A 21,855-nucleotide genomic window follows, 5' to 3' on the forward strand; every position below is an offset into this window, starting at 1 on the left:
CGCTGGGGCGCGGCACTCGCCAGGTGGCCCCCTGGCTGCCCCGCCTCGGGGCTGGGACGGTGGGGACCCTCCGGGGTTGACACGGACCGTGTTGCTTTGTGAAGGGGCAGGGGAGCGCGTGTTTGCCGAGCGCAGGGACCTGCCTGCCTTTCTCCTGGGCGTCTTCGTGAAGTCCTGTCACAGCACGGGGCCTTCGGCACTGGAAAGGCCGGAAGGGGACCCCCAGGCCCCTCAGAGGAGGGCGGCAGACGGGGCGGAGAAGTAGCCTGAGCTGGAAGCGCCTCCCGTGGCGGCGGCGGCGGGGGTCGCTGTGTCCACCTGGGAGCCTTTACCGCCCCTGCTTGCAAACGCGCCGAGGCGGGCAGTCGGGTGTGACCCGCGCTGGACGGGAGGGAGACTCCAACTGCTCCGTCCAGCTCCATCATAGTGGGAAGCACTCAGAGCCGAAATTGGCGTCGCTGCCTTGGGAGAGAACCACAGCAGTGGCAGCCAGCCGGTATGGGTTTGGTACAGATGGATCCTGGAACCACAGAGACATGACAGACTCTAGGAAGCCACTGGTTTCCCTCCACCTATGTAGTCGTGCAGGTTATCTAGAAGATCCTAAAAGAGGTCTTACATTTTTTTTGAAGTTGATGCTGTCTTAAAGGGAAAGCGAACTTTTCTCTTAACTTGGCCCTGTTACTGGGATATCCTGGACGGGTATAATCTCCCTTCCTCTGCGTGTTTTGAATTCATACTGAGTCTACTTTAGGATTTTTCAGATACTTCTTTAGTGTATCTTTACCTGCAGTGAAAGTATAGGAAGAGGGGGTATGTGTTATTGCTAGTCTAGTTTCTTTTTTTTAAAAATCTCTTAATGATACTGATTACTCTGCACTCCTCCACTGATCCCAAGGTCAGTTAAGGATTGTTACAGGGGGTGAGCAACCCCTCAAAACCTGCACATGCAATGATGTGCTTATTCACTTTAGCATATTGCTTTGTACCTACATAGGTGCCAGTTAAATTTTTGTGAGTATGTTGAACATTCTATAACTTAAGAAAACACTTACAAAAGAGGAGCTTTATGGCAAAACCCTTTGGTTTTCATTTACAAGAGTTTATTTATTTATGACCTTGATATCTATCTGTTTTTTATGCCTCTCTCGACAAAGCGTAATAAATTATGCTTTGTTGCCTCTTGCCCAACTCTTATTATCATAACTTCAACTTCGTGGCTTGATCAAAGTTGCTGCTTTTTTCCCTCTATTACAGTTTTGTAACTTCAAGAAGTTAGAAACTGCCTGTGCATTTTGGAACTTTGCCTGTTGGTTTACCAGGCTGCCTGGTGTGTGTGTTGTGGTGTATGTGTGTGTTTGTGGTGAACCCAAGCTCTTGGGACAGTTGTGACATTATAGCTCCAGAAGGTTTGAGTCATCATGTTTTCTTGGAGATTTTGGGTGGTGTCTGGCTAATACAGGAAGTCCTAAAAAGAGTTAAATGATTCAAAGTTATTTTTATTGGATACAAAAAACTTTAAAGACAAGAAGGAAAACATAGTCAGCCCTGCCAGTATTACTGCTTAACATACCCAACTGGTGCCTTTTTAATTATAGTACTTTCCCCAGAACTTTTTAATCCCATTACTTTTATATTTAATAAGGAGACTAGTTAAAACATAAGCCAAAGAGAACTGTTACAAATAATAGGGATAAATGGTGGGTATAACCAGATGTTTTGCCTAAAGTTAAACAAGTTCAGGAATCTGAGCTCTGTCAAATTCCCCTGAAGGGCCCACACCCACTCCCCAGTAAGCCAGATTTTTAAAGGCAAAAAAGTGTTAGAGAGGGGTGGAGACAAAAAAGAAAAACAAACAAACAAAAAATATGCCCAAGGTAGGCCCCTCTTGGCTTTGACCATAGTCAAAACCTTTGGCTTTGTGGCAGGTGCCATTTGAATGACAGTTGGTGGACAAGCCTGGGTGCAAAATGCCTTGGTCATGAGAGCTTTGTTTATGTGTTACCCAGAGCTGTGAATTAGGACTGGGTTTATTGGCTGACTGTTTTCACAGTGGATTTTTAGAGTCAGTGCCAAGACCATGGTTTTGTTTTTCTCTTAACCAACAATTTCATTTCAGCCAACCTGGTACTGTTCTGAAAATGTTGAACAAGTAAGAACATTTGTATTTCCCTTTGACTCTCCTAGCTATAACTTCAACAGAATTCTCTAGGCTGCTGTGTGCTTTATGCCAAGGGGACATCTCCTGCCCACACCCCACATGTTGTGTTCCTACCCAGTGATCATCTTTTGTACTTTGTGTGTCTAATAGATTGCCGACGAGGGATGTGTGTGTGATTAAGTGGAACGCGAAGTGCAGGACAGTAGAAGGATGCGGAAGGGATGTGGACAGGCAGTTCCCCAAAGGAGAGATGCCAGTGATGGCTAAACATGCACAGGTTCCCAGCCTCCTTAGTGGCCGCAGAGATACAGATCTAAAAACAAGGAGGTCGTACTGATGTGCCCAGTGGCCCGTCTTTGGAAATGGTTGGTACCATTCAGACTGTGTTGGGGACAGTGTGAAGTGCTGCCGCCTTTAGGGAGAGCATGCGTGCCTTCTGTCCCAGCAGTCTGCATGGGGAGCGCTGTCCTACAGAAATGCAAACCTTGGCCTGTAAGGCTGTGTGTGTGAGGCTGCCTGTTGCAGGTTTATTACAGGAAGGAACTAGCAGTAACATGAATGTCCATTAGTAGGATGGATAAAATTAGGGTCCCTGTGTACTGGAGATTATTTTGTGAGGGATGTCATGACATGCTGAGTAAAAGTGGTGTGAAAAATAAAAGGTTAGCTGTAAAATATTGTATGTAGTGTGATCCTATTTCTAGTTTTAAGTAAGAAGCCGAAGTATGTGTGTGACCTGAGAAAGATGTAGAAGGACATGGAAAACTTTATATTGCTTCAAATTGGCAGTCGGGGTGGGGAGGAAGTTAACTTTCTGTACCTGTATCTCATTTGGTTCAAACATGCAAGCTTTTCTATATGATTATAACTTTTGAAATTATTTGGTTAATAAATAGGAAACTCACCAGCATTATTTTGGAAACAAAGGCTTGGAAATACCACTTACTTCCTCTGCTGCCGCCTACAGAAGTCTCTTATCTCTGGAAATTTGAGTTAATTGCCTTCTAAAATCATGAGATTTCCCAACATTTAGCCGTATAACTGTAGCTTCAGGAAAAGCTGTTTACCTCTGCCCCCAGAAGAGGAGTGAACAGAAACACTCGGGAAAGCCCCAGTTGAGCACTCGGCATGGTCTTGACTTTCTCCCACTCATTCCCAGGCGGACCAGGGGTGGCACTTGAAGAGGAGAACTTTCAGCCAAACAAGGGTCTTCCTAGATAATAGCAGGATCTCCTTAACCTTAGTGTTTCCAGAGGTGCTGTCGGGTGCTGTGCTGGCATTGAACCCGCATCTCTCTCTCTGCATGCCCTGGACCGTTTTCAACCCCGCCTCTTACCGTGAGTTTTGAAATCTTGATAGGATTGGTGAGTTCTTGGCAGTTACAGCTGAAACCAAATGTTGCACAGCAGTGGCACCTCCATGAGCATTTTAAAAGTTGCGACAGAGGACCCTGTGAATCCTGGTGAGAGATAGAATCTCAATCCTGGAAGCCCCAGGCTGCACAATTTGAAAAGCGTTTTTGAGACTGGGTCAGTGGCTGCCAAACTCAAGTGTGTCAGGATCACCTGGAGGAATTGTTCACAGCCAGGTGTTGGGCCCCGTTTCAGCTTCTGTCGGTAGGCCTTGGGTGGGGCCAGGTTTGATAATTTGCATTTTTGATGAGCTTCTAGGTGATCCGGGGCCATACTGTGGACACTTGAGCTACCTCTGTTATGCAGAACTTTTTTTTTTTTTTTTAAGATGTATTTATTTATTTAAAAGGCAGAATCAGAGAGAGAGAGAGAGAGAGACAGGTCTTCCATCCACTGGTTCACTCCCCAAATGGCCGCAACGACAAGGGTGGGTCAGGCTGAAGCCAGGAGTCAGGAACTTCTTCAGGGTCCCCCACATGAGTGCAGGGACTCAAGGACTTGGGCCATCTTCCGTTGCTTTCCCAGGAGCATTAGCAGGGAGCTGGATCAGAAGTGGAGCAGCTGGGACTCAAATCGGCATCCACATGGAATGCCGATGCCACAGGTGGTGGCCTTACTGGCTTCACCACAGTGCCAGCCTCATGTTTAGCAGATCTTGTGCTCTTCCCAGCCATTCTTCATCCTCCTATGGATGAAAGTTAAGAACCTTAATTAGGGCATATTTAACTCAATTTTATCAGTTTCAGTAAGATGGCAAAAATAATTATCTAGGGGCCGGTGCTGTGACGTAGTGTGTAAAGCCACCAACTGCAGTGCCGGCATCCGATATAGGTGCTGGTTCGAGTCCCAGCTGCTCCATTTCCGATCCAGCTCTCTGCTATGGCCTGGGAAAACAGTGGAAGATGGCCTGAGACCTTGGGATGCTGCACCCACATGGCTGACCCAGAGGAAGCCCCTGGCTCCTGGCTTCGGATCTGTACAGCTCCTGCCATTGGAGCCATCTGGGGAGTGAACCAGTGAATGGAAGACCTCTCTCTCTGCCTCTACCTCTCTGTAACTCAGCCTTTCAAATAAATAAATAAATATTTAAAAAATAATTATTTATTTATTTTTGTTTCTCTTTAAAATTTGTTTTATTTATTTGTAGGCAGAGTGATACAGGGGGAGAGACACAGAGAGAAAGAGATCTTTCATCTACTGGTTCACTCCCCAAATGGCTGCAATGGCCAGCGCTGGGCCAGGTCAAAACCAGGATCCAGGAACTCTGTCTTGCTGTCACATCGGAGGCAGGGGCTCAAGCATTTGGGCCATCTTCTGCTGCTTTCCCAGGTGCATTAGCAGGAGCTGGATTAGCAGTGGAGTAGCCAGGGGCCAGTGCTGTGGTGCAGAAGGTTGAACTTCTGCCTGCAGTGCCAGCATTCCATATGGGTGCTGATTTGAGTCCTGGCTTGTGATCCAGCTCCCTGCTAATGCAGCGGGGGAAACAGCGGAAGATGGCCCAAGTCCTTGGGTCCCTGCATCCACACGGGGGACCCCGAAGAAGCTGCTGGCTACAGCCTGACCCATCTGTGGGCGTTGTGGCCATTTGGGGAGTGAACCAGTGCATAGAAGACTCTCTCTCTGCATTTCAAATAAATAAATAAATCTTGAAAAAGAAGTGGAGTAGGCAGGACACAAACCAAGTGCTCTGATTTGGCATCACAAGTGGTGTGGTTCCTTAACCTGCTGCACCACAACAGGGGTGCCTGTGGTGCTGTTCAGTAGATGGATACATGTCTGTACTCAGCAGTGAAAGGGTTCCTTCATATTGTTTTAAATGTTCTCTAATGGATTTTCATGGGAAAGAGAAGGCTGTCATGACTCTCATTCCTGTTTACTTCTTCCCCTTGATATATCCATATTCAAGATTTGGTGTCATTGATTTCTTTTAATAAAAAATTGGCTACCAGTGAGGGCTGTTAAGAATAAAATGGAGACCAGATGATAAATGTGACATAATCGTGCTGTAATCTGATCGCGGGTGCATTTTCTGGAGGAAGTTTAAGTGCAATAGCCATTCATATCAACATAGACTTACCGCAGTGCCACCGAAGGGGTTATGTTTCGAACGATGCTTATCAGGGACGCTTGAGTGCTTGGCGGTCCTCCGGGATCCTCACTTGCCCGGATGTCCTTGAGAGAAGAGGGTTCCCCAAAGGACTTCCCTCCTCCCTGACCCCCTAATACTAAAATTCTTTAACAGATGAACACTTGCTCTGTTCTTAGCCACACGGTCTTACAGCCTTTTATTCCTCTCTAGTGATTTCACTTGTAAGTGTTAAGCAAAGCAAAATTGGTGGTGACAGTGGGGTGCAGGAGACAAGGGAACTGGAAGGGAAATTTCCACAAAGGAGGGGACACTTGAGTGGCACCTTGCAGTGTGGCTGTCTGCTGTAGGCTTCTGTGATCTGACTGCACACTGGGACCATAGCTATTTTGGGATGGGACCTGGGCACACACACAACTGAAGCAGAAATTCACACAGCAGCATTTATCCTAGGTATAATGTATTTTCATACTGTTTATTATTTCATAAAAAAAATGCTGGTCATGACCTGCCCACTAAACTTAGGTCCCATCATTTGAAAACTATGGTTGTAGACCTCATTACCAGTAAATGCACCTCCTCCTAAATCTTTAAGAAATTTTTATTTGAAAAATAGAGAGTCAGAGACAAATAGAGATAGATCTTCCATCCCCTGGTTCATTCCACTAATGCCTGAAGGAGCCCAGGGATACATTAAACTGAAGCCGGGAGACTAGAACTCAACCCAGGGATCCCGTACAGGGACCCAAGAGTTTGAGCTGTCACCTACTGCCTCATAGGGTGTGCATTAGCAGGAAGCTGGCATTGGAACTGGAGCTGGGATTCAAAACCAGGCACTCCAGTACGGTCTGTGAGCACCCCTGGTGGCATTTTAACCACTACACCGCTGCCTGACCTTCCATCCAAATCTTGACAAGCCCGACCCTCAAGTTTCCTCTTCCATCTTATTCCCTCTAGTGTCCAGTTCCACCTGGCCTTCCTGCTTCAAGGCTCTCTGGCCTGGTGACCTGTCCTTTATCAGCATCCATCACCCTTCCCTTGTCCTCGTTTTCTCTACTCAACTCAGGTTCTTGGATACACTCTCACCTCCCTGGTCCTTTCTCCCTTCTTACTTTCCTGTGAAAACTCCTTCTTTGATTAAACCAACCTCTGCACACCCTGCCCCAGTCTGGGCCAATGAGCCTGTCTGGAGAAAACCCACAGCCGTCTGCATCATCCTGCTTTTGATTTACGACCACAAACCTCCAGGGGACTTTTGACGCTGCCACATCCAGATGCTTCTGGCCTCTCATCACTCTCAGCTGATGACCTGGCATGTTTCACGGCGAAAAGACAATTAGAAACTAGCTTTGTTATCGTCTCATACCCAATCTACTAATGTACTAGCACCTGTAACCACCGGGGCATTGGATCCTGTCGTGACTTGGCTTTCACTCGTGCAGATGTCTGCTTCCCTTCTGCACAGTCAGTGTCTCCTCTACCGGGTCAGCCCCATTAGAAGCACCCTGTAGGCGCCAGTGCTGTGGCGTAGCGGGTAAAGCTGTCGCCTGTGATACCAGCATCCCGTATGGGTGCCAATTTGAGTCCCAGCTGCTCTACTTCCAATCCAGCTCCCTTCTAATGCACCAGGGAAAGCAGTAGAAGATGGCCTGAGTGTTTGGGCCCCTGCACCCACGTGGGAGACCCAGAAGGGGTTCTGGGCTCCTTGCTTTGGCCTGGCACAGCCCTGGCTATTGGGGCCATTTTGGGGCATGAACCAATGGATGGAATATCTCTCTGCCTTTCAAATAAATAAATCTAAAAAAAAAAAAATCCTGTAGTGTTTCTTTTTGTAAGGAAACTGTGTATCAATCAGTTGTTACCTCATTCCTCAGTTGTCCCTTCAAAACAACGGTGGTACTCCCTGATACTGTTTTTTCTCCTCTCCTTCTTGCTTGGACCCACTGTGCTCTGGCCGTTGGCTTCACCCCTTCATTCCAAGCACAGATCTTAAGATCCGTGATGTCCAAGTGGCCAAGTCCTGGGGCCAACTCTTAACTTGTCATCTTCTGCAGCCTCCTCACAGCATGTAGCCTGCTGATTGCTCGCTTTGGGATGCTTTTATCACCCGGATTCCCTGCCACGGCGCCCCCTTGGTTCTCCTGCTACCCTCTGGCCACTCTGACTCCAGCTGCCTTGGGCAATCTTGTCCTCCTGGCTTCTGAAAGTTGGAGGTGCTCTCACACTTCCGCTCAGTTAGGAGTCTGCTCCTGGACCACCCCCTGCAGGTCAAGCTCGCATCCCCTTACCCCTCCTCAGAGCTTCTTGTTAGTGTCCTAGCGTTCATCTCCCTTGACGTTACACACATGACTTATTCCTCCCTCCCTCCTTTCCTTCCTTCCAATAAGATTTATCCATTTATTTAAAAGTCAGAGCTACATAGGGAGGAGAGACAGAGATCTTCCATTTGCTGGTTCACTTCCCTAATGGCCACAGTGGCCAGAGCTGGGCCAGGTTGGAGCCAGGAGCTTTATCTGGGTCTCCCACATGGATAGAGGATACCAAGCACTTGGGCCAGTTCCCACTGCTTTCCAAGGTGCATTAGTAGGGAGCTGAATCGGACGTAGAGCAGCCAAGACTCAAACGGTTGCCCATATGGGATGCCAGTGCTTCAGACGGAAGCTTAACACCCTGTGCCACTGTGCTGGCCCCACGATGATTTCTTGTCTGTCTCATGGCACTTAGAATACCAACTCCAGGAGAGAAATCATCTCTGCCACTGGGTCCCCAAGGCCTAAAACAATACCTGGCGCATAGCAGGAACTCAGCAACAACAAAATCCAATGAATAAATGATCGATCGATTGATGAGGAAAACTTGGTGGTTACAGAGGTTAGCCTTGGATGAGGAAAAGCGAATCTTGCAGAGTTGAACTAAGGAAGAGTGCACGTGGAGTAGAGACACTGCACCGGCGCAGTGTCTGTAGGTCACTTGCTGACAGTGGGGGTTCTGGGATGAGTTGGAGCACATCTTTGGGAAGCAACTTGTTGAGCAATGGAAGGCACCTGCAGAGGACTTCTCACTGCAGAGAAAAGGTTGCCTCTCCCGTTTTTTCTTTCTTTGATTTTTTTCCTCGTGAAGTGGGGTACTTGGCAGTCCACTTGGAAACTTTTGTTGCTGGCCTTGAAGACTGCGTGGCCTGATTGGCAGTGTTTATCATCGACGGGAACATTCTGGTGACTCGCTCATCCCCTGAGTCCACTGGCTGCAGGCAGGCCATCCCCTCTCCACAGCGTGGGAACTCGGGGAGAAGTGAGTTCCTGCTGGTGGCTGGGGGTGGTCTGTGGTTCCTCCCAGCACCGGGCCTGCTTCAGGCCGAGCTCCTCACCCCTCTTGCTGTTTGCAAAGCCTCCTGACTCACACAGCTCTTTCTCAGCCATGGCCTGAGGTCATGCATGGCAAATCTTCCTGGGCTGTGTGGCTTAGTCCTGGGTTTGAGAGATTACATCGAGGGCACTTTAAGAGGCTTACTTTTCTCCTTGAAGGGCTCTTTACTGGACACGGTGCTGTCACTCCTGGGCCTCCCGGGCATTGGTGGTGGGGGAAGGAAGCCCACCTGTGGGTCACATGTCAGCCTGGGGAAGCATGAAGTGCAGCCGCCAGGCCGTTGGGCTCGGTATACCCGAGAAGACAGGGAAGGCGTCTTTGTATTTATTTGAGGCACAGAGACGGAGATTTTCCATCTGCTGGTTTGTTCCCCAAAGGCCCGTAACAGCTGGGGCTGGGCCAGGCTGAAGAAGCCAAAAGCCCAGAATTCCCTTAAGGTGTCCTGCATGGGTGGTAGGGACTCAAACGCTGGAGCCATCATCTGCTGCCTCCCAGGGTGTGCATCAGCAGGAAGCTGTGTTGGAGGGAAGCTGAGCCTGGCACTCTGATATGGGATTTGGGCTTCCCAAGTTGTGCCAGGTGTCTTCCTGGGACATGTTGGACTGGGTTTAGGGGTATTTGGTTTTATTTTCAGTATTTTTTTTTTTAGAAAGGAGGAACCTGGGTGGGTCTAGGTCGGCCTCCACATTTGATAGGAAGAAAGCTAAGACCCAGAAGGGCATGGTGCTTGATAGAGCTGGCACTGGAGCCTGCAGGTTTCTGACCAGTGGCAGGCAGTTTCTTCTTGTTTGGGAATGCCCAGCTGGGCCCTGTCTTTGTTTCAGGACTGTGGTTCTCAGTCCTGAGTGTGTGTGAGCTTGTTAAAAATGCTGGTTCCTGGCCGGCGCCACGGCTCACTAGGCTAATCCTCCGCCTTACGGCGCTGGCACACTGGGTTCTAGTCCCAGTCGGTCGGGGCTCCGGATTCTGTCCCGGTTGCCCCTCTTCCAGGCCAGCTCTCTGCTGTGGCCCGGGAGTACAGTGGAGGATGGCCCAGGTGCTTGGGCCCTGCACCCCATGGGAGACCAGGATAAGCACCTGGCTCCTGCCATCGGATCAGCGCAGTGCGCCGGCCACAGCGCGCCAGCTGCAGCGCCCTGGCCGCGGCGGCCATTGGAGGGTGAACCAACGGCAAAGGAAGACCTTTCTCTCTGTCTCTCTCTCACTGTCCACTCTGCCTGTCAAAAATCAAAATAAATAAATAAAAAAAATGCTGGTTCCTGTACCCCCACTGAGTTACTGAGCTGAATCCCTGAGCTGGGGCCAGCACCCTTGGAGGACTCCTGGGGGAGGTTGCCCAAGAAGGGTATGTAGGGGGCTGGGGTAGCCTGGGGATGAGGGACCAGTGCCCTGCAAGGCAGGTGCCTGCCACCCTTGCACACTTGAGAGCCCACTTCAGCCCAGTCACAGCTTGCTTCTGGCCTTCCCTGGTTACTAAGATCCCATAGGGTTCCATTTTAGTGCATGGAGAAGGGCTTTGATTTTGAGGGGTAGGGTATTTACTTTTCTGCCATTTTCCCAGAAGAAAGTTCTTTGATCCTACTTATACAAGAAGGAAAACTACATTCAGTCTGAGAAAATCACATCATTGAGGGCTTTTATGAGTCCTCTTGATTAGGGTGACTTGGTGAGTGCCTGGGGTGGCCCTGGGATGGAGCCCGTATCAGCTGCTGTCAGGCACACTGCCCTTGCCTGCTGTGCTGACTAGGGAAGAAAGGAGGCATGGGCTGGCTTTGCAGGGCTGCCTCTAACATTTGCAAAGGGCGGTAGATGGTTGGCAACTTGTGCTGGGTGCTTGAGTTGCCCTTGGGGAATCCGAGAAGCATTGTATGGACAGGTGCCCCTCATCTGTGGGGCAGGAGAATGCAAACCTGATGGGTTGTATTAGTTTGTGAGGGCAGCTGTAATAAAGTACCATAAAGTAGGTGGCTTAATAGAAATGTATTGTTTTAGTTCTGGAAGCTGGAAGTCTAGGCCCAAGGGTTGGTTCCTTTTGTGGATGTGAAGGGGAAGCTGCACCAGGCCTGTCTGCCAAGCTTCTAGATGGCCAGTTTCTCTCGTCTCTTCACCTTGGCTCCTCTCTATCCTGTGGTTGGTCTCTCTCTCTCTCTTTGAAAGATTTTTATTTATTTGAAAGGCAGAGTTACGGAGATATATATATATATATATATATATATATATATATATAGAGAGAGAGAGAGAGAGAGAGAGAGAGAGAGAGAACTTCTATCCGCTATTTCACTCCCCAAATGGCCGTAATGCGTAATGACCAGGCTGAAGCAGGGAGCTTATTCTGGGTCCCCAACGTGGGTGTAGGGGCCCAAGCACTTGAGCCGTCTTCTCTTGTTTGCCAGGCACATTAGCAGGGAGATGAATCAGAAGTGGAGCAGCTGAGACTCCAACTGGTGCCCGTATGGGATGCTGGCACTGCAGATAGAGGCTTCACCTTCTATGCCATAGCACCAGCCCTGTGTGTCTCTTTCTGTGTTGGAATTTCTCCTTTTTATAAAGACACCAATCCTATCAGAGTTGGGACCACTCTTAAGAACTTCATTTCAATTTGATTGTATTTGTAAGGACTCTCCCCCAATAAGGTCATGTTCTGAGTTCCTAGGGATCGGACTCTGGCACTGTGCTGGAAAGACATGATTCAACCAGTAACACAGATGCTCAGAGTGACTTCTGTTTCAGAACCAGAATGTGATATGCAGTACTTGTTAGTGACTGCCTTTTTAGGCTAAGGGACCCCGTCCTTCATTGGGGAATTCTGCACCTGCCAGTTCTTTTCCCTTATACTTCACACCTTACCTTTTACTGAGCCTTTTACAGTGATTGACAGCATAACCCTGTAGGGCGGGCTTTATTATCACCACTTGGAGGAGGCAGAGGTGTAACAAGATTTCGGCACTGGATCCCAGGGAAATCTGACCCAAGCTCAGCTCTATCATATGTTCAAACCTTGATGTGAGAATCTCCTTGGGCAGCTCATTAAAAATATAGATTTCAGAGGCTTTTTTTTTTTAAGACTTTTATTTACTTGAGAGAGGTAGATAAATTCTCCAAGTGTTGGTTCAGTTTTTAATTTGTGCAGTGCCTTGGCTCCCTGCTGAAGCCAGGAACTGGGAACTCATTCTGGGTTTCCCACCGGAGTGACAGGGAGTCTACCACTTGAGCCATGGCCGCTGACTCCAGACTCCTCTGGAACTGGAGTGGAGTCGGACTTAAGCCTTGTATGGAGCCTAGTATGGGATGCGGACATCCCAACCTGTGGCTTAACTGGCAGGTCAAATGCCTGCCCCAGGTTTGAGGGGCTCTGTGGGGTTCTTCCAAATCAGAAGCTGAGGGTACACCTAAGGAATCTGATTTTTGTTCGTTTGTTTTGTTTGTTTCCCCTGGAGATTTTGATGCACTTAAAAATGTGAGAACTGGAGGCCGGCACTGGGGCACAGCTGAGTCAGCTGCTGCTTCATCACCAGCATCCCATATTGGAGCTCCAGTTTGAGTCCTAGCTTCTCTGCTTGAGATCCAGCTCCCTGCTAGTGAGCCTGGAAAAGCAGCAGAGGATGGTTCAAGCACTTAGGCCCCTGCCATGCAAGTGGGAGAACTGAATGGAGTTCCTCTATCCTGGCTTCAGCCTGGTCCAGACCTGGTTGTTGGGGTCATTTGGAGAGTGACTCAGTGGTTGGAAGATCTCTATTTCTCCCTCTTTTTGTCACTTTGCCTTGTGAGTAAATAGATTATTATTATTTTTTTCAATGTGAGAGCTAATATACCCTACCAAGAGCATAATATTTTAGAGGGAAAAACTACCTGCACCAACAAGTTTTCTTTGATTTTTTTTGACTTGCATTGCAGGCCCTCAAGGGGCTCAGGGAAAGGTGCTGGGGGGGGAGGGCATTGTCAACTTCAGCGCCCCAGGGGATGGATGGGCCTCTTGGTTAATACTCTGTGGCCCTGTACTCATGGGCATGGTCTGAGATCTTTGGCCTACTGAAGACCATGCAGATGGTCCCTCAGCCAATGGACAAGTAAATCTGGCATGAGGTTCTGTGCTATGTAGATGCACCTTACCTTAGAGTGGGAGGTAAATTTAGTAGGTGCGGTCACAAGTAAACACTGTGCCTTATCAAAGCAAAAGTAAAGCCACAAGAAAATAGTTGTGATTATTAGATATATACTGTTCCAGAATACATTTATATGAACTCGTAAGTGCTGCAGCATGCACAGGGCGGAACAGTCGCCTGGAAAAAGTTTTAACACAGAGACTCTTGTTTCCTTCCACCAGAGATTTCCTTTTGGCTGGTCTGAGATGGGACCTGAAAATTCCGTGCTGTTGGTCTTAGGACCACCTTAAGAGCAGGCAACCCTGTATTAGAGGACTATTGTCACTGCACCCTTCTGTTGACTTTCCAGCGTAGTCTTTGAATAATGAGTGTTTCTGAGAGTTGACCATCAGCCTGGAGATTGTAACCCAGTGTCCAAGTTATTCACCACCTTAACTTTATTCTAGTGATTATAGGGGAGTACTTCAAAAAGTTGGTGAGGAAAATGGCATTAAAAGATTAGTTTATTTTGATGCCAGCAATCTTTGAAACTGTATAGGCAAAGGTTTTGAAAACAGATATGGAAAATCCATGTTATGAAATAACTATGCATGGATTCAGAATTTTTGGCACTGAAAAAACTTGCCTTTTCATTCCATTTTCCATGACGTTTTTGAAGTACCTTCATATGACAAAATATATGATCTCTTAGCTAGGGATGTATGAGGTCTGGGTCAGCTCCATTGGATTTATCTGGGATTAAGGCCAAGTCTTGTGGCTGACCAATGGCCAGAGATTCTAATGTGGTAGGTCAGTGTGCGGCCCAAGCATGTGTAGTTTTCCTAATCATGAGATTCTCAGGCATTTTGAAATTTGATTGCCATTGAACTTGGGCTTGAGGGTAGGATCTGCTTTCTTCCAGAAGTCAGTCACATGGTGGGGGTGGGGTGGGAGGGAGGAGTTAAAAACTTGTTACATTGTAATGGCATTTGTTCCCATTTCCTGCCTGGTAATGCGGTTGTCCGGTCTGGATCAGAGATCTAAGTTTATTAGATTGCTAGATTTCTATCTGAATAATCACCCCTCTCCCATTTTAATAAGTTCATGCCCTTCATTTTTTAAAAAGATTTATTTTACTTGTTTGAAAGACAGAGTTACAGAGAGAGATAGAGAGGTTTTCCTTCCGCTGGTTCACTCCCCAGATAGCCGCAAGGGCCAGAGCTGTGCCAATCCGAAGCCAGGAGCTTCTAACTGGTCTCCCACATGGGTGCAGGGGCCGAAGGACTTGGGCCATCTTCTACTGCTATCCCAGGCCATAGCAGAGAGCTGGATTGGAAGAAGAGCAGCCAGGACTAGAACCGGTGCCCATATGGGATGCCTGCGCTTCAGGCCAGGGCATTAACCCGCTGCACCACCGTGCCAGCCCCATGCCCTTCATTTTAACCTAAGTCTTAAAACAAAAGGTGGGTTCCTGGTCCAGGTAAATTCCTTTGGAGCACTGGCAGTATATGAAACATACTAGAGATTTTTGGAGTTAATTCAAGGAGGCCTTGTGGTTTTAAGTGACACAGGTGGTTAGGGATAACCTTTGGGAGAAATGTGTTTGTGTTCTGGGCTCTGTGTGCCTATGACATAGAAATCTGTGATTGCTTTCCTGTGGGCGGGGGAGGGGTGGCAGGAGGTCTGGTTTCCTGTCAGTAAGAGAGTCAGTGGCTTGACCACCGCAGTGCTCCCTGCCTTGCAGATGTTTCTGCAAATTGATTCTCCCCACTCTGGAGACGGGAGTTTCGGTTCTGTGTTCTTCCTGCTGGCAGAGTGGAGACCTTCACTTTTAGAAAGGGCAGCCAAGATTAATTAATTGGGTGTGAGGAGGAGTGGGACTCCAAGGGGTGGCAGCCGCCACCGCTGCTCCCCACGGAGGGGGAGTAGGTGGGAGAGAGAGAACGCAGGTGCCGGGAAAGGTGCTGGTGGTGGGAGAGAGATGGGAGAGGGAGCCGCTCACGGTCCCTGCACAGAAGAGGCTCCCGATCTCCAAGGTCCACATCGCCTTCCCCTTCTCCACCGAAAGAAAGAAGGGATAAGGAAAAGAAGGAAACAAAGGACGCCAGATGACTGAGCAAGACATGGAGGGCAGCCCAGAGGAGAGAGAGAACTGATGAGGTTGGTGGGGCTTTCGTCCTTTGATTCCACAGAAGGGAAGAAGGAAGGTCGTTCTGTAAATGCCTGTGCCCGAAATGGGCCTTAGGATGCCCAGGCAGGACGTGAACCGAAAAGATGGATTCAGCAGACCACTGGATTTCATTGCGTGAGAACGGAATAGTTGAAGACTGATTTTTTTTCCCTCATCTTGTCAGAGAATGGATTTTATACGTGTATTTAATATGCATCAAAAAGATCTCAGTTCCTACACCTTACAAAGGCAGAACATCTTGTGTATGATTAGTGTGTAGCGCACCTTGCCTCAGAAGTAGAAAGGTTGATGTTGGGTTTTTTTCTCTTAGGAAATACCACTGGGGGCAGTCATCCGCCCATTTTGCTTGTCCTTAGTCCCTTGGAGAACATATGTGCTTTCTTTTTGAATGCTCACTAGGACTTTTTTAAAAAAACACGACATCTCTTGGCTTTAGCGCCGTCTTCTTGGACTCCTGCATGCCACATGTACCAAGTGGAGCAAGAAGTGAATGCACAGGCTGAAATGTGGAAGAAGAAAGGTGAGACAGAGGTGCAAGCACACTGCTGGCTTGTGTTCCATGATGGCCAAAGGGGCAGCAGAAAGAAGGACACTGGGACACGTTGTGGACTGCCCGTCTCAAAAGATCTGGGACTTCCATTGCCAATGGAGTGCTGAAACCACCTATGAGACCCACTTTGCTGACACCAGAACAGTCCCTGATAGCCCTTTGACCTGGGCCTGTGACATTCTGGACTAGTTCTTTTCTCAGTTGTGGCCGAGTATAACATGTGTGCAATAAATTATCTCTCTGCTGTATTAGCTAAAGGATCAAAAACAAACCAACAGGCTGGTGCTGCGGCTCAATAGGCTAATCCTCCACCTGTGGCGCCAGCATCCCGGGTTCTAGTCCTGGTCAGGGCGCCGGATTCTGTCCCGGTTGCTCCTCTTCCAGTCCAGCTCTCTGCTGTGGCCCGGGAGTGCAGTGGAGGATGGCCCAAGTGCTTGGGCCCTGCACCCCATGGGAGACCAGGAGAAGCACCTGGCTCCTGGCTTCGGATCAGCGTGGTGCGCCTGCTACAATGTGCCAGCCGCAGTGGCCATTGTGGGGTGAACCAACGGAAGAGGAAGGCCTTTCTCTCTGTCTCTCTCTCTTACTGTCCACTCTGCCTGTCAAAACAAAACAAAACAAACAAACAAAATGATGGTAATTTGGATGTTAGTTTCTCCAATAGAGCCACATTTCTACTCTTTTAAAAAAATTTTGTGTCATTGGATCCTGTCTGTCCCTGGTGTTGTAGATTGTGTCTTGAAAAGTTAGAGCTAATGAATGCTTCAGCAAAGCAGCAGGATCTATATGTGTTTGTCAGGATTTATAGAGCTGTATACCTAAAAGAGATTAATTTTACTGTATGTAATGAATGACACTTCAATCAGCCTATTGGGAACTTGTCACTTGAGCTGCATTTTCTGTGAGTTAGTTTGTAAAGCAAAGATTGGATGTGTAGACCCAGTGGTCACTCCAGGGTCCTCTGTGTCCCCCACTTGTTTGAAAATAGTTGAGTCCTGTGGATGATGTGGGGTTGGTCCTGAGGGAGGATGTGGAACTCTTGTCCATTTCTCATAATTGGTTTTTTTCTTAGCATCCTGTCTGGTACCTGTTGGCGGTTCACAAAGGTCTGAGTGATGAATTAAGCCATCGTATTGATGGGGAAGTGTGGGAAGCAACTGAGACTAGACTAAATTACTGGAATTAAGACTTATTCTATGCATCTGCTCTCCCACAATATGGCGCTGGGGAGGAGTAAACTTCTACGCAGCTGCCTCTCGCCAATTTGACTGATAAGCTGCAGGAGCTGATCCTGCTCCTGATTGGAGGAGAGCAGCATGCTCGGCGTGTGGGCAGCAGAGTTGGGATTGGTGGAAGAGGACTATAAAGGAGGAGAGAGACAACATGCCCCAGGAACATCTGAAGGAACACCTGAGGAACATCTGAGCAACATCTGAGCAGCCCCCGAGAGAGCCGGCCGGCGGTGTGCCGCTCCTCCGCGGAAGCGGGGAAAGTGGCAGGGGGTGCCGCCCCTCCACGGAGGTGGAGAGGCCGGCAGCTAACCTGGGACAGCGTCGTTCCTCTGTGAGTGAGGGACCGGCAGCTAACCCGGGAAGAGCCGGGCAGAAAGAACAGCGCAGGGTCTAGTGTCGTTCCTCCGCGAGAAGGGGAGCGACAGGGAAGCTGAGATGCAGAGGGGCCCTGTGGCTTGTCCACTGTGATGGTGAGGTGGCAGGGGTGGGAGAAGAACGGCTCAGGCCTTCCATTGCCCAGCCTCGTGCCCTTCCACTGTGAGTTTTCCAACTTAGGTCTGGTCAAGTCCTGTTTGGTCAGTTTGGAGTCTTTAACTGGAATGCACGTGTATGCTTGTGAATAAGTTTGGAGGCCACCTGTTCTCACAGGGGACACCTGGCTTTATACTCGTTCCTCTGTTTGGCTGGTCTTTTCCAAGTGTCTTCTAAATGCACAGTGGGAACAGCCAGAAACAAAGAACCCTGTCCCCTTGGAGTGCACAGCCTGGAAGGGCATAGGTGGATAGAGCTGGTAGAACAAAGCAGAAGAGGGACAGTGTTGCACAGGGTCATGTGCATGCAGACTTGGGGTCCTTTTGCACAGTGGCTACCAGTTCTAGAGTGACCTTGGGCAAGTCTCCTAACCTTGAAAGCCCTCGTGTCCTCATTAGTAAAAGGAGTGCCTCTTCTCCATGTCCGGGGTGGTTGTAGGTATTCAGTGGGTGATACACCTGTGCATGTTCCCAGGCACAAGGTAATTGGCTGTCATTCCTTAGCAAGGGTGAGCACCATTTCTTTCTTTTCTTTTCTCTCTCTCTCTCTTTTTTTTTTTTAAATAATCATTCTTTATTCAAAATAAATAATCCTTCTTACTTACGAAGGAAATACAAAAGTAAACTCTGTGCCCCAGCCTCTAAAAGGGAAGACACTCTCAGGATATGTTCACCTAAAAATGGAAGATTGGAGGTTGTCCAACTAAAATCTAGAACTTCAGTATGCATTGTTTTCTTGGAAAAGAAAGATGAAAAGGTGTAACTCAGGTCAAAGGGTTAAACAGTTTTCCTTCTGAGGCACCTTTTGGCGGATTTTCCAGGACTCTGTGCCCAAAAGCTGTGTCCCCTAAGAAAAGACCCTCCCCATGGCCCTCCTGCCTAGACTCTGGGCAAGGCAGTGCTTGTCATGGGAGTGGTGGGCGCTTCCCACAGTCGCCTCGCTGTGGGCCCTGCGCGCGCACAGGCAGGGGGTACAGCCCTGCTTGCTGAAAATCAGCTCACTTGGCTGAGCTTTGGTGCAACAGAGAAGCCCTTTCCTTAGCAGCCAGATTGCTGTACCATGTTTTCTAGTATTTTCCAGATCCACAGGGTGCGTAGAAGGCCACTGTTGTATTTCCAAAGCTTGCTTTTTTTTTTTTTTTTAGAATATTTTTATTTATTTGACAGGCAGAGTGGCAGGCAGAAAGGGGGAGACAGATCCTCTATCTGCTGATTTACTCCCCAAATGGCCACATTGGCTGTGGCTGGGCCAGTCTGAAGCCAGGAGGCAGGAACTCCATCTGTGTCTCCCACCTGGGTGGCAGGGGTCCAAGTACCAGGGGCATTTTCTACTGCTTTCTTGGGTACATTAACAGGGAGCCTGATGGAAAGTGGAGTAGCTAGAACTTGAACCAGCACTCCCATACTGGATACCAGTGATACAGGTGGCAGCCTAACTTGCTGCACCACAAGACTGGTCCCATCCTCAGGCTTTTAGAAAAGATTTTCACAAGTGTATCCAAGAAACCATTTCCATGGGATTCATGGCTTTGAGGGCTCAACCACTGTTTCACATGCCCTCTCGTGCCAGCTTGTCTCCACATTCAGCTGTCTCACAGGATACATTAGGCCAGGGAAGAACTGGGAAGAAGAGAAAGTCCCAGTAGTACCTCCTTACCCAGAACACACAGATGCACTGGAAAGATCTCCTCCCGTAAATTCAAGTTCATCATCCGAGAAGTTGCAGCCTCTACTGATTCTTCCAGCTCCTGGGCATACTGACTATGTGTACAGGTTTTTGCTCCAGATTTCTCTGTAGTGTGGTCCTTCATGTCCAGGGACCTTTTTCTGCGGGGCCCCAGCTCCCCTACCAGCTCCTGCTGCCCATTCTCCAGTGTAGTCTCGTGTGCCTGCCTGGTTGCTATCACCAGCCCAACCATCTCGTGGAACTGGACTTGGGCCCTGGGGTAGCTGGAGATGCCCTCCTTGCCAACAATAATGGCTTTGTTCACACTGTGTCCCCCAGCATATTGGATGAGAGCAAAGGGGATGCTCAGCTCACAGGTGTAACTGACAGTGGTGTGCAAGGTGTTGTCCAGCCTGCCTGTTGACTGTTTTCTTGTGCTTGGGAAAGACAATGATGCACTTCAGCTTCTTTAGCCTCAGATGGTCGAGAGCCTTTCCCACCCTTATTCTATTCAAACTGGCATTTGGTTGTGGCCTTGACTGGGTCCTGGTACGTAGGGTCCTGGAAGCAGACCAGCTCCTTGAGTAGGATGGTAACGCAAGCATCTAGCTGCAGTAACTGCTGCGTGTTGGGGAGGCCGGTGTGGTGGGGAGCAGGCTGGCAGGCCTCGGGATCTCTCTGCAACTCTGTGCTCTGAGGTTTTTCTGACTTGCCCTTGACCTTGCATGGAGGAGGCTGCTTCCTCAGCTCCCCCTGGACCAGAGGGGTCATCCTGCCCCAGAGCTGCTCCTCTGCACACTCTGCACCCTGCAACTCATCACTGACAGCAGCGGGCCTCACAGTGCTTTCTCCTGATGCTGCTCCCTTTGCTCTTGTTCTTTCAAAATAATCTTCTGGCCTTGGGGCCCTCCCTTTGCTTCCCTTTCTTCAGTGGCAGGTGCAGGAACTTGGGAGTGTGTGGGGTCTTCACCTGCCTGAAGCGGTGGCCCCCCTGCCTGGAGCTGCTGCTTTGGAAGGAGGGGCTGGCACCGCTGGAAGTGAGAGCTCTGCCCAAGGGGAGGACTGCTGTGTGTGCTGGGAGTGCCGCTGCTGCTCCAGAGCTGTCAGCACTGGAATCTGGAGTTTCCACTATTTTCTTTTCTTTTTTAAAGATTTATTTTATTTATTTGAAAGACAGAGTTACAGAGACAGAGAGGTCTTCCATCTACTGGTTCACTCCCCAGATGGCTGCGATGACTGGAGCTGTGCCGATCCAAAGCCAGGAGCCAGGAGTTTCTTCCGGGTCTCCCATGTGGGTGCAGGGGCCCAAGGACTTGGGCCTTCCTCCACTGCCTTCCCAGGCCAAAGCAGAGAGCTGGGTTGGAAGAGCAGCAGCCAAGACTAGAACTGGCGCCCATATGGGATGCCGGCACTTCAGGCCAGGGCGTTAACCCGCTGTGCCACAGCACCAGCCCCATCCACTATTTTCAAAACTATTTTGAGTGCCGGTGATGTGTTGCAGTGGGTTAAGTCACTGCCTGAGACACGAGAATTCCATATGGGCATGAGTTCAAGTCCTGGCTGCTCCACTTCCAATCTAACTCCCCACTAACATCCTGGGAAAGCAGCAGAAGATGGCCCATGTGTTTGGGCCTCTGCACCACGTGGAAGACCCTGATGGAGTTCCAGGTTCCTGACTTTGGCCTGGACCAGCCCCCGCCATTGCAACCATCTGGGGAGTGAACCAGTGGATGGAAGATTCTCATTCTCTCTCTCTCTCTCTTCCTCTCTGCAACTCTATCTCTTCAGTAAATAAATAAATGAATCTTTAAATAGATGATTCTGTGGATGCCGTTGAGATCCGTGTCTTGGTGATTCTGCTGTGTCTTCTCTCGTATGCAGCTGCCAGATAGGGAAACCCCTCGGCCTCTCCAGCCCTTGGTTGCTCTTGAATGGTCACGATTTCATACTTTGCCTTAGACTTTATTTTACTGATTTTTTTCCTTGAGGCCTCATTTTGTTCAGGGTCACTGCCCTATGATGCTATAGACTTCTTTGTAGGATGGCCACCATGTTTCTCTTTGGGGTAGGAGAGATCTAAAGGTAGAACTTCAGCAGATGACAAACTAACCTTTTTACCAGTGGTCTCTAGGCTTGTCCTGGAAACAACTCTTAGGGGCAGGTGACAGTTCTGTAGACTGTCTGCTGAACAGCACAACCCATTGGTGTCCAGCATAAGTCTCTTGTAGGTGAAGGGGCATTGGTGGCAGTTCTGTCAGCTACAGGCTCGTTTGGATCAGTGATGTTTCACCCTCTGGTGCCTCTGCAGCAGGTGTCCCCACTTCTTCCATGAGAGAAACGCAGAGGTGGAGCACAGAGGCCCCTACTCGGGCTGCGTTCCCTGGACCCTGCAGTTCAGGAAAATGCTACCTGCTGAATTCAACTCACGTTTGGAAGTAGATGTACTTTTTGCAATGATTCCGGATTTCATGTCTGTTAATCATAATCGTCTGATTCCAGACTGTTCTCAGCATAAAAGGGCAAATGTGAACCTTTAGCTGATCTCATTTCGGATGATCTTGTTGTATCAGCCCTTGTAC

The 21,855-nt window shown here is 48.9% G+C and overlaps 1 protein-coding gene and 1 pseudogene across 24 annotated transcripts in view; one reads left to right on the forward strand and one right to left on the reverse strand.

Annotated features, from left to right (window-relative positions):
• TLN2 (talin 2) overlaps positions 1–21,855 on the forward strand; it is a 480,480-nt gene that overhangs the window by 1,883 nt on the left and 456,742 nt on the right. The gene's annotated exons all lie outside the window — the stretch shown is intronic.
• Positions 422–21,759, reverse strand: LOC127483751 (selenocysteine insertion sequence-binding protein 2-like; annotated as a pseudogene).

The sequence above is a fragment of the Oryctolagus cuniculus genome, chromosome 12 (genome assembly GCF_964237555.1).
Source record: "Oryctolagus cuniculus chromosome 12, mOryCun1.1, whole genome shotgun sequence".
NCBI classification, from domain to species: domain Eukaryota; kingdom Metazoa; phylum Chordata; class Mammalia; order Lagomorpha; family Leporidae; genus Oryctolagus; species Oryctolagus cuniculus.